General features: G+C 52.6%; 1 protein-coding gene and 1 long non-coding RNA gene across 6 annotated transcripts in view; both read right to left on the bottom strand.

Annotated features, from left to right (window-relative positions):
- Positions 1 to 12,331, bottom strand: part of PPARGC1A (PPARG coactivator 1 alpha) — a 641,509-nt gene that overhangs the window by 603,273 nt on the left and 25,905 nt on the right. The gene's annotated exons all lie outside the window — the stretch shown is intronic.
- LOC140595524 (uncharacterized) lies at positions 9,030 to 12,151 on the bottom strand. Of its 2 annotated transcripts, none has more exons than XR_011997231.1 (3): positions 11,925 to 12,151; positions 11,502 to 11,585; positions 9,030 to 11,223 (listed from the first exon to the last, which is right to left on the bottom strand). It is a non-coding gene; the product is annotated as an uncharacterized lncRNA (long non-coding RNA). The 2 variants fall into 2 exon arrangements; XR_011997230.1 differs by having other exon boundaries at positions 11,502 to 11,582; positions 11,925 to 12,128.

Raw genomic sequence — 12,331 nt, 5'->3', positions numbered from 1 at the left:
TTTCAATTTGTCTTCCAATGTATGGGGAATGCGGCATCTACTTTTTTCTCTTTCATCATTTCTCTGCTTCCCCAATTTTTTTTTATGTGACATAATCTTTGCACACATGGCTCTGGCCAAGCTGGGAGCAGCGGCGCGTTCTGGGAGCAACCCCAGATCTAAAGCCCTCTTGGACACGCCACCCCACGACTGGATAAAACGGGTCCCACCGCTTTATCAAGAACCACTACCAGCTCTCCGGAGAAGCCTGCTGCTTATTTCTTAGCAACGCATCAGCGGGGAAAGAACCGAAAATTGGGCGCTTTCTAGAAAACACATGAGATGAAACCAGTTACAGCAAGAATTTTCCCCCCAGTGGTGTGAAACACCTGACACCGGCTCTCCCCGCCTGTCCCCCGATCCGTCCGAGGAGCTGGTCACCCGGGGTGGACATCTGTAACTGTGATCACAGCTACACCCAGCTGCGCAGCTCTGGATCACGAGTCCACGGCCCAGGGCTGAGAAACAGCTGCTAAATCAACACGGGTGCTCTGTTCCTAGTCCTCTTCCCACTGGCTTTCTCATGCTCTCCTCGCCTACCTGGAGGACAAGGCCACTCTGCTGGGTTTGGGTAAGGTCTCTAACTGGAGAAGCTGAAAGTCCACTTTCTTTCGGAGCTCCATGCACAATGCCGGGGCGATGCCCCTGGCATCACCAGCTGCCTCCCAACTGGACAGGCCCCAGGTAGGCAGGCGGGTACCTGCGGTCGAGGACAGTGATTCTCAACGGGGGTGATTTTGCCCCCCGCTGAGGGGGAGGGAGGGGGGATTGGTCACTATCCAGAGACGTTCCGAGTTGTTATAATCTGGGGAGGAGTGAGGGGGTGGGTGGCCATCACTGGCACCTAATGGGTAAAAGCCAGGAAATGCCCAGGAAAGCTTCCTGCCCCCAATAAAGAGTTATTGAACCCCAAATATAAAGAGAGCTTGAGAACCCACACCCCGGTCTAGATTCCTTGCTGTTTAGAATCTCCCGGATTCCCGCATGAGTCCCGGGCACCACGCTGGTGCCACGCAGACGGCCCTCAACCAGCGCCGGTGGAGAATCGCCGCAGGCAGTCCTGGCAAGGAGCCGAGAGATGGGCCCGTCTTCTCCCTCCCACCTGATGTCCCATCTCCTCCTTCCTGTCTCTTTCACCACGTCCCATTCATTCGCTGTCTCTTGTTCTACTCTCTCTTCTTTCCCTTTGCTCTGAAAGGCTACGCGTGGAGGGTGCCCATAGCCTCACCCACGTGATCTTCAACACAACCCTGCGAAGGAAGTGTTATGTCCTCACTCTACACCGAGCAAAACCGAAGCTCACAAAAAACCGAAGTAATTTGTCAAAGGCCCCCCAAGTCACTGAACTGTACAGGTGAAACCGTCGTGTGTTCAGCCCCGGAGCACAGTGTTTCCCTCCCAGTAAGAACACCCCAGAACAGGGTGTTCGAACCCGGTTCGAAGAGGGATTCAAAAATATTTATAAGTAGCTGAAGAGTAAAAGTAATATAATAGGAAGTAAACTCCACGTCAGGCCAACATCTCCCCCTCTCCCCTGAGGCGACTGTAAGCCAAATTCATTCAGAGACTGGAAAATGAAATTTTTCATTTATTAATTGCTACACAAGTGGTTTACTCGGGGAGCCTCGGGCCACCGGGTAAGCTCAGGCTTTGTGAGGACAGAGCATAACTGACACTGCACCCAATGCCACAAGACGCTGACCTCAGTAAGTGATGAGAGGCCCAACACAGGGGCAGAGACTAGTGTCATGTTGCTGCTGGCACGTGACAAGATGCACGGGGAAGTTCACTGCAGGTGACCCCTCTGTAGCCAGGAACGGCCGTTTAGGGCACCGTGTGATCCGTGTCTGGCCTCGGGCACCGAGCCGAGGTGGGAAACATATACAAGTGGGCCGATACCTCAAAACACAAGCTGTGCATGCACGCCCATGCACTTACGTGTCACGGCCACAAACCCAACCCCGTGCCCACGCACGCCTGCCTGCATCTCCTGAGCTCTTCCGTGTACCAGGCCCCGTGCCAGGTACCAAAGACACAGAGATGAACTGGCCTCACTCTGCCCTCCGTGGGGCCTCAGAAGGGAAGCAAGATAAATCTGCAGGCAAGTCACATTCCAGGGAGACGGATGCCACCCCGAATGATCGAAAGATCGGGAAGCTTGGGGACGGCCCTTGGAGGAAGAGAATAAATAGCCCTGCCAGGGGAGGGGACGCTGAAGCGGAGACGGAGACAAGGCACGGGGCGCCCCAGGGGAGAAGAGTAGGGCACAGGGCGGGATGTGCAAAGGCGCGGCCCCCACAGGAAACCAGACCTGCCAGGGCCATAGTGAGGCCGCTCTTGTCTTCCAAGGGATTTGAGGAGCGTTTTCTGGAGCTACAGGAGCCCCAGCTGAGAACACCGAGGCAGCCTGAGAAGGGCCTTACCTGCCGAGCAAAGGAATTCAGATTAGGCTGCAGGAGCCAGCACTGGTTCCTAACTGCTCGGGCGCTGCCCCATAGGACATCCGTTCTACATCACAACCTGCGGCGTACACACACGCAGCTGCAACTGAAGCAAATGTCTTACAAAACAACGCTCGCCCTTTCTGCACAAAATTCATCCCGCTATTTTCCATTTCGTACTTTTTATTTTTTTTCTAAAGATTTTATTTATTTGAGAGAGAGGCAGAGACATAGGCAGAGGGAGAGGCAGGCTCCCTACCAGGAGCCCGATGTGGGACTTGATCCCAGAACCCCGGGATCACAGCCGGGGCCGAAGGCAGACGGCTCAACCATTGAGCCCCCCAGGTGCCCCTATTTCATACTTTTGAATGTTTGCTGCAAACCCCATCGAGTGGATTCCATGAGCCACCTGTCAGCTGTACCCTGTAGTTCCTTAGCCCTGCTTCAGGTCACAGGGAGGAAAGAGAGTTTGGAGTTTTGTTTTTTTTTAACTGGGGACTGACAAAAGTCAAGTATGTTTAGGATGATAACTTTGACAGCAGGGTGAGAGATGGGCTGGAGGTGGGAACCATGGAAGTAGGGAAGCCGGCAAGAGTCGGCAAACAAAACAAAACAAACAACAATAACAACAACAACGACAAAAAAAAAAAAAGTGAGATAAGCCTAAACTAAGGCAAAGACCCCAAAAATGGAAAGTAGGGCAAAGCTCTGGAGCCTTTAAGTCATGAACCAACTATCTTGAGTGACCTGTTACAGCAGGAATGAGGGGACAGCCTCTAGATTGAGAGATGGATGGAAGGACGCAACACGACCCAGGACAGAACACAGAGAGGGGTGGGTGGCGGGGGGCAAGCGTTCAGGCACCTATGCAAGGCACCTGAGGAGATGCGCACGCGACAGCCGCTTGTTTGTCCCCCCTCCATGGAAGATGCGGCAAGACCACCTGCAAAATCTACGTACGGCGAGGAATGGCTCGTTCTGGATGGGAAGCAAAGAGATTTCAAAAAGCACCAAAGACCCAACTGCAGACTCGAACCTGGTGGTGGGATCTCTCAGCGGGGTCATGCCACCTCCGTGGCACAAGCAGAGGACGCGGACTGGGGCTCCCTGGGGCCTCGCGGCGTGGCTGAAGGAGACCCCGTCGCCCTGGACGGAAGCCTAACAGGCTTCTCCACCAGCGGGGACAGCTGGGCCCAGAGGAACCCACCACCGCTTCAAGGCTGTCAGGCCTGGCGGTGTCCTCAGGCCTCTGCTGTCGCTCCTACCTCACTGGCCCGGGTGGGGCTCCAACAGGACAATTTATTCGAATGATCTTTGCAGACCCCTAATACCCTTCGGCCCCCTCGCCTTGCTCTTCCCCCAAACCAGTGTTCCGCCATCCTTCGGCATACAGCTCAACAAGCACGTACTGCACACCTACCAGGCACCTGGTCGTTGCCCTGCCTCCCGACTGTTCTCTCGCCCCCACCCCACGGGAGCCACATTTTTGACCTGTAGAATTGGAGCAATTTACAGAGGAGACCCTTAACTCATTCGGTATCTATTTAAATTACTTCCTCAAGAAAAGAACTTCTGGCAACTCTAATGCCTTAGAGATGGAACCAAGGAGAGAGAAATTTGCTTTTGTTAGCGGACTCCATAATTACATGGAGATGTGTCCACCTGGGTAATAGCTAATGGGATTTTTTTTACCTTTTTATATAAATATTTCAGTTTCTTACCTTGCTAGATTGACTTTTTCTCAATATTAATTGCCTCCATAGTCTTAATCTATAGCAACATTTCTAACCAGTGTCCCTGTACATTTTTATTTCTTTCTCAGGAGACGGCTAGTAGATGACTTAATTTAAATTTTTTAATACCATGAATAAATATCATCTTCCTTTGCTCTGAGGGGGACAAGCCATTCTCTGGAGGGTGACTGTCAACCCTTCGACAGTTTACTTCCTGAAATAGGTCACCGGGTTTCAGTTTGGCCTACAAGTTCTCACCAACTAGAAAAATCCACATCTCCTTGAGCCAATGCTAACTGCCATTCTCTGCAAAAGGGATGCATAAGCCCTCAGCCTAGGGGCTCCTTCCGAGGGGCCCTGGGTTTATCGTGGGTGAGGTCTGTCGCCTAGAGGATTACCGGACGGCCTCTTACATAACGGGCCTCCCCGTCTTGTTGGTGCACGCGGACCCCAGACAGCAGGGTCACCGGGGATGCTGAGCTGCGGCCATAAACCATTCGTCTTTGCATCACCGGAGCAGCTGCTCTGGCCGCCCGGCCCATCTCCGTCCCGTGCCAAAGTAAAGGGTCATCTTAGGCCCCCCTCACTTTCTAAATAAGCTCACCTCCTCACCATTCCTGAGCACGTGTTCTGTTCCCCGGATAGCCCAATTTTTCCTGCTGAAACTCAAGAAGCTATTAAAGTCTCCTCCACCTGGCAAAGTCCCAGGACCAGATGGTGTTCTCCTGGCTCTTATAAAGCCTTTATTAACAAAATGACACTAAGCCTCACCGGCCTCTGTAATGCCTGCTTTTTCCCACCCACGGAAGACCCTCGAAGGGGAGGACAACCTGTTGGCTGCTATTCTTGTCCTCACTGTCAAAACATCTCACGACCTCGGAGTTGCCGTGAATCATCGCTTGAGTCCCCCTGACCTGTCCCAGGGCACCGACTGCAATGTCCCCTCTCCTCGCAAAAAAAAGGAGGGGGGGTACAGAGAGCCCTTGAGCTAAGGCGAGGCATACACACGGACTGCGCCCCTCTTCTGGGTCTCTGGCAGCGACAGGGCTCCAGGCAGCCCCCCTCAGGACAGTCGGAGCTGTTAATTGCCCCACCGGCATCATGGGATTTGCAGGGAGGATTCCCTTTCAGCCCCGTGTAGCTTTTCCCCGTGAGCCGATCCGCATGCCGCACATGACTTAAGGGTCACGGCTGTGTCAGGGTGCCCGGGATTGCTGAGGGAGTCAGTCACGGAATATAGAATTTCTCACCTCTGGGTCACTAGTTCAAATGCAAAAGGCCATAAAAAGCCGCTGTCTTCTGGCGGACCCTGGGCAAGCGCCCAGGCGACATCAGCTGCCACAAACGGTGCTCGCATGACAGGCACACCCTGCTCACTGTCTCAGGGAAGCGCTTGGAAGCTCGCCCTCCAAGGTCACGCCAGGCTCGGGACAGCATGAGACCGAGGGACAGAATTAGCGGCTCTCTTCCACCTGTCCTGTGACCTCCGGGGGGGGCGGGGACGCACTTCGCCAACATCGCAGGCCCACGGTCCATGCAAATCTCCCCTCCACGTGTTTTGGAAGCTACTTCGAAAGTCCAACCTTTGCCCTCTCCCTCTCTCACCTAATTTCCTCGTGCACCTGGGACAGGCCCGTGGAGGCACCCGAGCAGGTGCGACGCCGCCGACTCCCCGGAACGCGGCTACCGAGCCGGGGAAACGGGCAGGGCCGGGCGAGCTGCCCCTACATTTCGCTCAGACGTGCTAACACACCCGGGGACTTTCTCAGCACTGGCGCTGTACCCTCCAGGACCTTTTCTTGCTGGATACTGAAGCTATTTCTGGAAAAAAATAAATAAATAATTTTTATTTCCAAAGGAAGATGGCAGGTGACACAGAAATGTCCCTTCTTGTTTATTCTCTGTCCGTCCTCAGCGCGGCTCTCTCTGGTTTAACTCTTCTCCCCCCTTTCTTCACCCTGTTGGGCTTCTCCTGCCCCTTCCTGGAACCTTCTCCAGGGAGCCCAGCCTCACGGCTAGACTCGATTCCTGCCTTTGGAGGCAGAGCCGTCCTCCCTGCAGGTGGCATGAACAGGCCAGCGAACCTTCTGGTTCCCCTCCTCCCCGTATCTCCCAGGGCCCAGCGGAGTGGCTGACGCCGGCAAACACGGCAGCATAAATCACACAAATTGCTGCTCAGCACCGCGGCCCCCCTGGCACGTGTCCCCTCCCGCCCGCCGGCCATGCCTTCCCCTCCACGGGGCCGGTGCAACTGCTTCCCCCTTCTACTGGCTATGCCTTCTTTTTCTTGTTTTTTAAACCATACCCTCTCTTTTTTTTTTTAAGATTTTATTTATTTATTCATGAGAAAAACACACACACACAGAGGCAGAGACACAGGCAGAGGGAGAAGCAGGGAGCCCGATGTGGGGCTCGATCCCGGGACCCCGGGGTCACGCCCTGGGCTGAGCCCCCCAGGCCCCTGGCTATGCCTTCTGAGCCCCCTGCTGTCGAGGGCGACTGCCCCGTCCCAGCACGGCACTTAGCACACTGGCGATTCGGATTCACGTCCACACCCTCCCGCCGGCACATGCCCAGTGGGACGAGGCAAGGTCCCCGTTTCTGCTGCTCACGTGGATGGGCCACCGAGCTCGGCGCTTGCACACCGCAGCCACCAGGCGGACTCGCGTGGAACACACCAATGATCTCTTTCCATATTCCCAACACCTCCACCCAAGAGGCGGCATTTCTACCTCTCTGCTTTACTAACCAGGACGCGGAGGCTTGGAGAAGATCAAGTCACTTGCCCCAAACCACTGGCACAAGCAAGATTTGAACCCAAGGCCACGAGACTCCCAAGCTCTGCTCTTCCCACCATTTACCTACGCTCCCAGGCTTCGCTCGGTGCTGAGCTGTTGAAGAACAACTGTGTGAAATTTCCTGGCCCCTGCCGTGTGCCAGGGGTGGCGGGGTGGGCAGTGAGACTGCTAGGACCACCCGCACCGCTCGCTGCCCACATACTAACCAATCCCTCCTTGTCACTGAGTCAAAATAAGGCCTTTGATGCCTCATGTACTCCTTACAAATTCCTCATTAATATAAGGTTCCCAGCCAGGGCCAGGTCGAGGGTGGGGCAGGTGAGGCACTTGCAGGAACCCCAAAACCTCAGCAATCATGATAATATTCTAATGCAACGTGTTAAAAAAATAAATAAATAAAACAGGAAAAAAAAAAAAAACCCTGATGAACAAAATGTCAAAATTTTAAGTAAAGACAGGATGGATATTACCAAGTTTGCCCCCTGGGTCAGGGGTCTGTGTGTGCCCTTCGGTGTCGGACCACGAACCCAGAAGTCACAAGACCTCCTTTTCTTTAAAGACCAGGCCTTTGTTTATCCAAACAATAGACACGCAAGGTAATGTCGGATTGGGATGATGTCTGCGAAGGACAAAAAGGCAGTGACGAAGGACCACGTCACGGCAGGGCTGCAGGGGTCACCCTGCCACCTCCCATCTGTGTGAACACCCCCCCACCCCGGAGGAGTGGGCTGGACAGGTGCAGAGGTGTGACGTGGCTCCTTTAGGGTGGTCAGGGAGGGTCTCTCCAGACAGCGATGCATCGCTGAGACCCTGAAGGATGGACACGAGCCAGCTCAGAGATGAGGGAGCAGGGGCAGCCAGGGCTGGCAAGCACAAGCTGCCATCACAAAACAGCTGACCGGTGACTTAGGAGGCATTTATTTCTCACAGCCCTGGAGGCTAAGAAGTCCAAAGGCAAGGTGCTAGCTGCTTCGGTTCCCGGTGAGAGCCTTCCTCTGGCCTCAGAAGGCCATCCTGTGTTCTCACATGGCCAAGAGGAAAAGCAGCAAGCTCTCTGGTGCCTCTTCTTCTAAGGGCGCTACTTCCATCATGAGGACCCCACCCTCACGACCTCACCTAAACCTAATTACCTCCCAAAGGCCCCACTTCCAAATCCCAACACGCTGAGGGACTTAGAGGTCCAACAGGTGAATTTTCAGGGGACATAATCCAGTCCAGCTGGACGCGGTGACCCAGGGAGAGAACTGCAGGCGAGACGAGCCGAGCCACCTTGCAGAGCTTTGAAGACCACAGCAAGGTGTTTGGGTTAAGGGGGTGGTGGAAAGGGAGGTGGGTGGGGGGTGGGTGGGGGTGACTGGGTGACGGGCACTGAGGGGGGCACCTGATGGGATGAGCACTGGGTGTTATGCTATATGCTGACAAGTTGAACTCCAATAAAAAAATAAAATAAAATAATAAAATTTAAAAATTTTTTAAAAATAAAAAAAAATAATTCTGTAAATAAGGGTAAGGGCCACCGGAGGGCCTTAGCTGGAAGGTGGCCGATCCACTGGCTGATGGCAGCGTTTGCTCCGGTCCTGAGGGCTGAGCTATTCGCGGGGAAGTGGGCAGATGTAGGAGGCACTGTGTCATCCAGGATCAGACCAGGAGGAGGCCGAGAAGATGCAGAGGAACACAGTGACTCACAGGCAGGACCCGTCACACCTGGGCATGGGTTTGATGTGAAGGAACAGGATGAGAGAGGATGATCCTTGGGTTTTGGCTTAACCAACAAGACAGAATTCCGGAGGTGATAGAAGACTGAGGAAGAGATAAAGGTGAGGGCCGGGGCTGGAGGGAAGGGAGCACTATCCCATTCCCTGCAGAGCACGGACTGTTGACCCAAAACCGGAGAAAACAAAAATACATTCCTACTGAGAATACCCAGACCACCAGCTGAAAAGCATCACCCAAAATTTTAGCCTGCATCAATCCTCCCACTGTGTCTTACTCACGGCAATAAAGTTTATTCCCAATAATACTGCTGCAATTTTTTATTCATCATCCTTGTATTTCAGAATTACCACAGCAGTGAAATTTATATTCAACAGCATTATTACAATTTTCAGCTAGTAATGAAATTATTGTTTCTGTTTGTGATGTGTTTTGGAGCTATAGTGATAAAAATTTCCTCTCAAAAATACCACTGCAATGTTGATGTCCTCAAACCCTGCCATAAATGACAAATTATAGAATGCATGTGAGCGGTCAAACTCTCTTCTTGGGCAAGCTGGGCTTCTTGGGGTTTGCATGTGTGTGTGTGTGTGTGTGTGTGTGTGTGTGTTAAGATTTTAGTTATTTATTCATGAGCCAGGCAGAGGGAGAAGCAGGTTCCTCACAGGGAGCCCAATGCAGGACTCGAACCCAGGACCCCGGGATCACAACCTAAGCCGAAGGCAGATGCTCAACCACTGAGCCACCCAGGCATCCCATGGGTTTCTTGTTTCTCTCATGGTGGGATCCAAGTCCTTTTGGAGAAAAGCACTGAAATCCTAGAAGTTGAAAGTCATAGTCCAGGGGCGCCTGGCTGGCTCAGTCAGTAGAGCATGTGACTCGTGATCTCGGGGTTGTGGGTTCAAGCCCTGTGTTGGAGGTGGGGAGGACTTAAAAACAAATAAAATCTTTATTTAAAAAAAATAGCATTTGAAAGTCATAATCCAGGACAGCGGTCTCCAAAACAGTTCTGATCCTTACCTCATGAGTAAAATTAAAAATAAACTTGAGCACATACCCCCAGGAAATTTTCCAATTTACAACACGATGTGATATGACTTCATTATAAACTACTTCTACCGCACTAACATATTACATGCATGATAACATATAAAGCCAAGAAGAACCCGAAGAGGATGTGACACAAAAGAAAAAGGACACGGAAATCCTAATATCTTCTTCCCTCCTCCCGCTGTCCTTGCACACCCCCTGGGTAGACGAGCTGTAGCTGGGCGAGAACAGGCGAAGACCGCTCGTCCTCCCCCACCTCTCATTCTCATCCATCCTTCTCATTCTCGGAGAGAACTGATTCCAGGATTCTAGGGTATCCAGCTCCTAGGGCTGGACGAGGCACCCTGAGGGAAGGCTTAGGTACAGAGGACGTGGGAGGACCATTTTCATCTGTTTTAAACTTGGGGATTTTTTGTGTGAGAAGTTCAGTTGAGCACAGGGCTTTGTAGTTAATAAAATCGAGTTTGAAAATCACCACTCTCCGGAGCAGCTAGGACTCTTCATGCAAGCCAGTGAGTTGCCTGGATGCTGCCTTCCATTCTCTCTCTGCACTTGGTGTAATTTTTTTTCCTATCATCTCTTTAACTTCTTCCAGATTCAAGGCTACAAGTCATTAAAGCAGCCCCCGGTGATGATGTATAAATGTCCAACCGGTATTGGGCAGACTCTCATACCTGGGAACTATGTGGCTGCCACCCAGGTGCTACCACAACTGCTTTCACTTGAAGAAAAAAAAAAGATTTTCAGAAGAAAATAGGAAAAAATTAAGACAGCATTAGAAAGCATCTCACCAGCAGGCATAGGCACTCTGTGGTCACACTGGAAGATTCCAGTTATAACCATCCTGCTCTTTGTCCGCTAAAGATCCAAGATAGAGTCCAACAAAATGACCTATTTGTGCAAACAGCCCCATGAAGTTCTAGGCCTGGAATTGCCGTGAACGTACTGTCCCGTCATGGGCAAGTGACCCAACCCTCTGGGTCAAATCCCATACCTCCAAGGAGATGTTTCTACCTCGGGAGGATTTCTTCTAAAAACAGAAGCTGCCTCGGTCTCTCGCTCTTTCTCTTCTCCTCATCCACCCTGTTGTGGAGAATATTCCAAACCTTCTGATCCCTGTTCAAATGCTTTCCTCTCTATCAAGCCCAAAGAGAGGTCTCTCTCCCTCCTAGGAGTTCCTCTAATGGTGATCGTCGTGCCATTCACTTGACCATTAATCCCGGAAGGCCTTATTGTTGTTCAGCACAGTTATTGAAAGACTGCGGTGGTGCCTCCGCTTGCACGCGTTCCTCCAGGATCCCGAGGTAGACCAGAAGTATGTGCCGGACAGATGCTTCCCCCTTCCCACCAGGAACCATGTGGCCCTTGGCACGTAGTAGGTGCCCAGGAGAGACGTGCTGAAGCCACGTTCTTCCAAGTGCACTGTCATTTATTTAATTCCTCTGATTCCTGTGAAAGGGAAGAGCGTAGCCGCCTGTGGGGCTGGGCTGAGAGTGAGTCTGGCCAAGTCCCGCACGGCTCAGGACACAAGCCCTAAGCCACCAGCTCCACTCACTCATCTCGAAGGTGGCGTTATTTAATTTTTAAAGTTTTTTGTTTTGTTGCCAACGCTGAAAAATCAGGAGATTTCACACACACACACACACACACACACACACGCACACACACACCTGGAACACTCTCTTCTCTTGAACACTCGGAGCTCATCGCTCCTCATGCTCTCCTACCTGGCCACGATGGATGGGAGCTGAGAAGGCACCTGCCTCTGCCGAGCAGCATAGATTTCCCGGTTCGCAACATACAAATTCCTGCTTATTAGAAACAGCACTGGTTGATTAGAGAGACACTCTGGGAACGAAGGAGGCTGTGACCAGCCGACAGGGTGACACCCCCCCCCCCCATCCCCACCCGCGTCCCTCCCTGCCGGGGCCCTGTAGTCACCTGAGTGCCTGGCCCCTAGCAGGTGCTCAGGAAATGGTAGTCTCCAGACCCATTCCCCGGCCTTTCTGCTCCTCCTCCAGCTCTCGTTTACTTTGTCTGGTAACAACCTCATTGTTTCTGTGTCCTTTCAGTTCCCTTTCAGATTTGTATTCCCCTGCCCCTTTCTGCCTGTGGGATCCTGCTGGTAGGACATCTGAATTAGACCTTACCTCATTCTCAGAGTCACAGCTACCGCGGCCTGACTGCTGAAGAGCAAGTAAATGAGCAGTCTGGTCAGGAAGAGCCACACCACCCAGAACAAAATTAATTCCCAGGGCTCGCTGGACCTGGCGGAACCGGAGCCATCCTCGGTAACAGGCCCTGGAGGATGTGGGAGGTGGGACAGCTGCCCTGAATACGGACTCGGCTGTCTCAGCCCAAAGCTGGCCTTACATCTGTCATGCCCACAGCCCTGGCTATTTGCCAAAGGGAAGAAGAAAGGAAAGAAGGCAGGGAGGAGGGAGGGGAGGAGAGCGGAGGGAGAAACTCTTTGAGCTCTCAACAACACACTCATCATGGAGATCGGCCTGAGCTCAAGAGCATGGCACTACCTGATTTTAGCCAAGCTACGGATGCA

Source organism: Vulpes vulpes, chromosome 14 (assembly GCF_048418805.1).
Source record: "Vulpes vulpes isolate BD-2025 chromosome 14, VulVul3, whole genome shotgun sequence".
Taxonomy (NCBI): Eukaryota; Metazoa; Chordata; class Mammalia; order Carnivora; family Canidae; genus Vulpes; species Vulpes vulpes.
The sequence above is the reverse complement of the archived record's forward strand: the minus strand, read 5'-3'. Positions and strand labels throughout refer to the sequence as shown.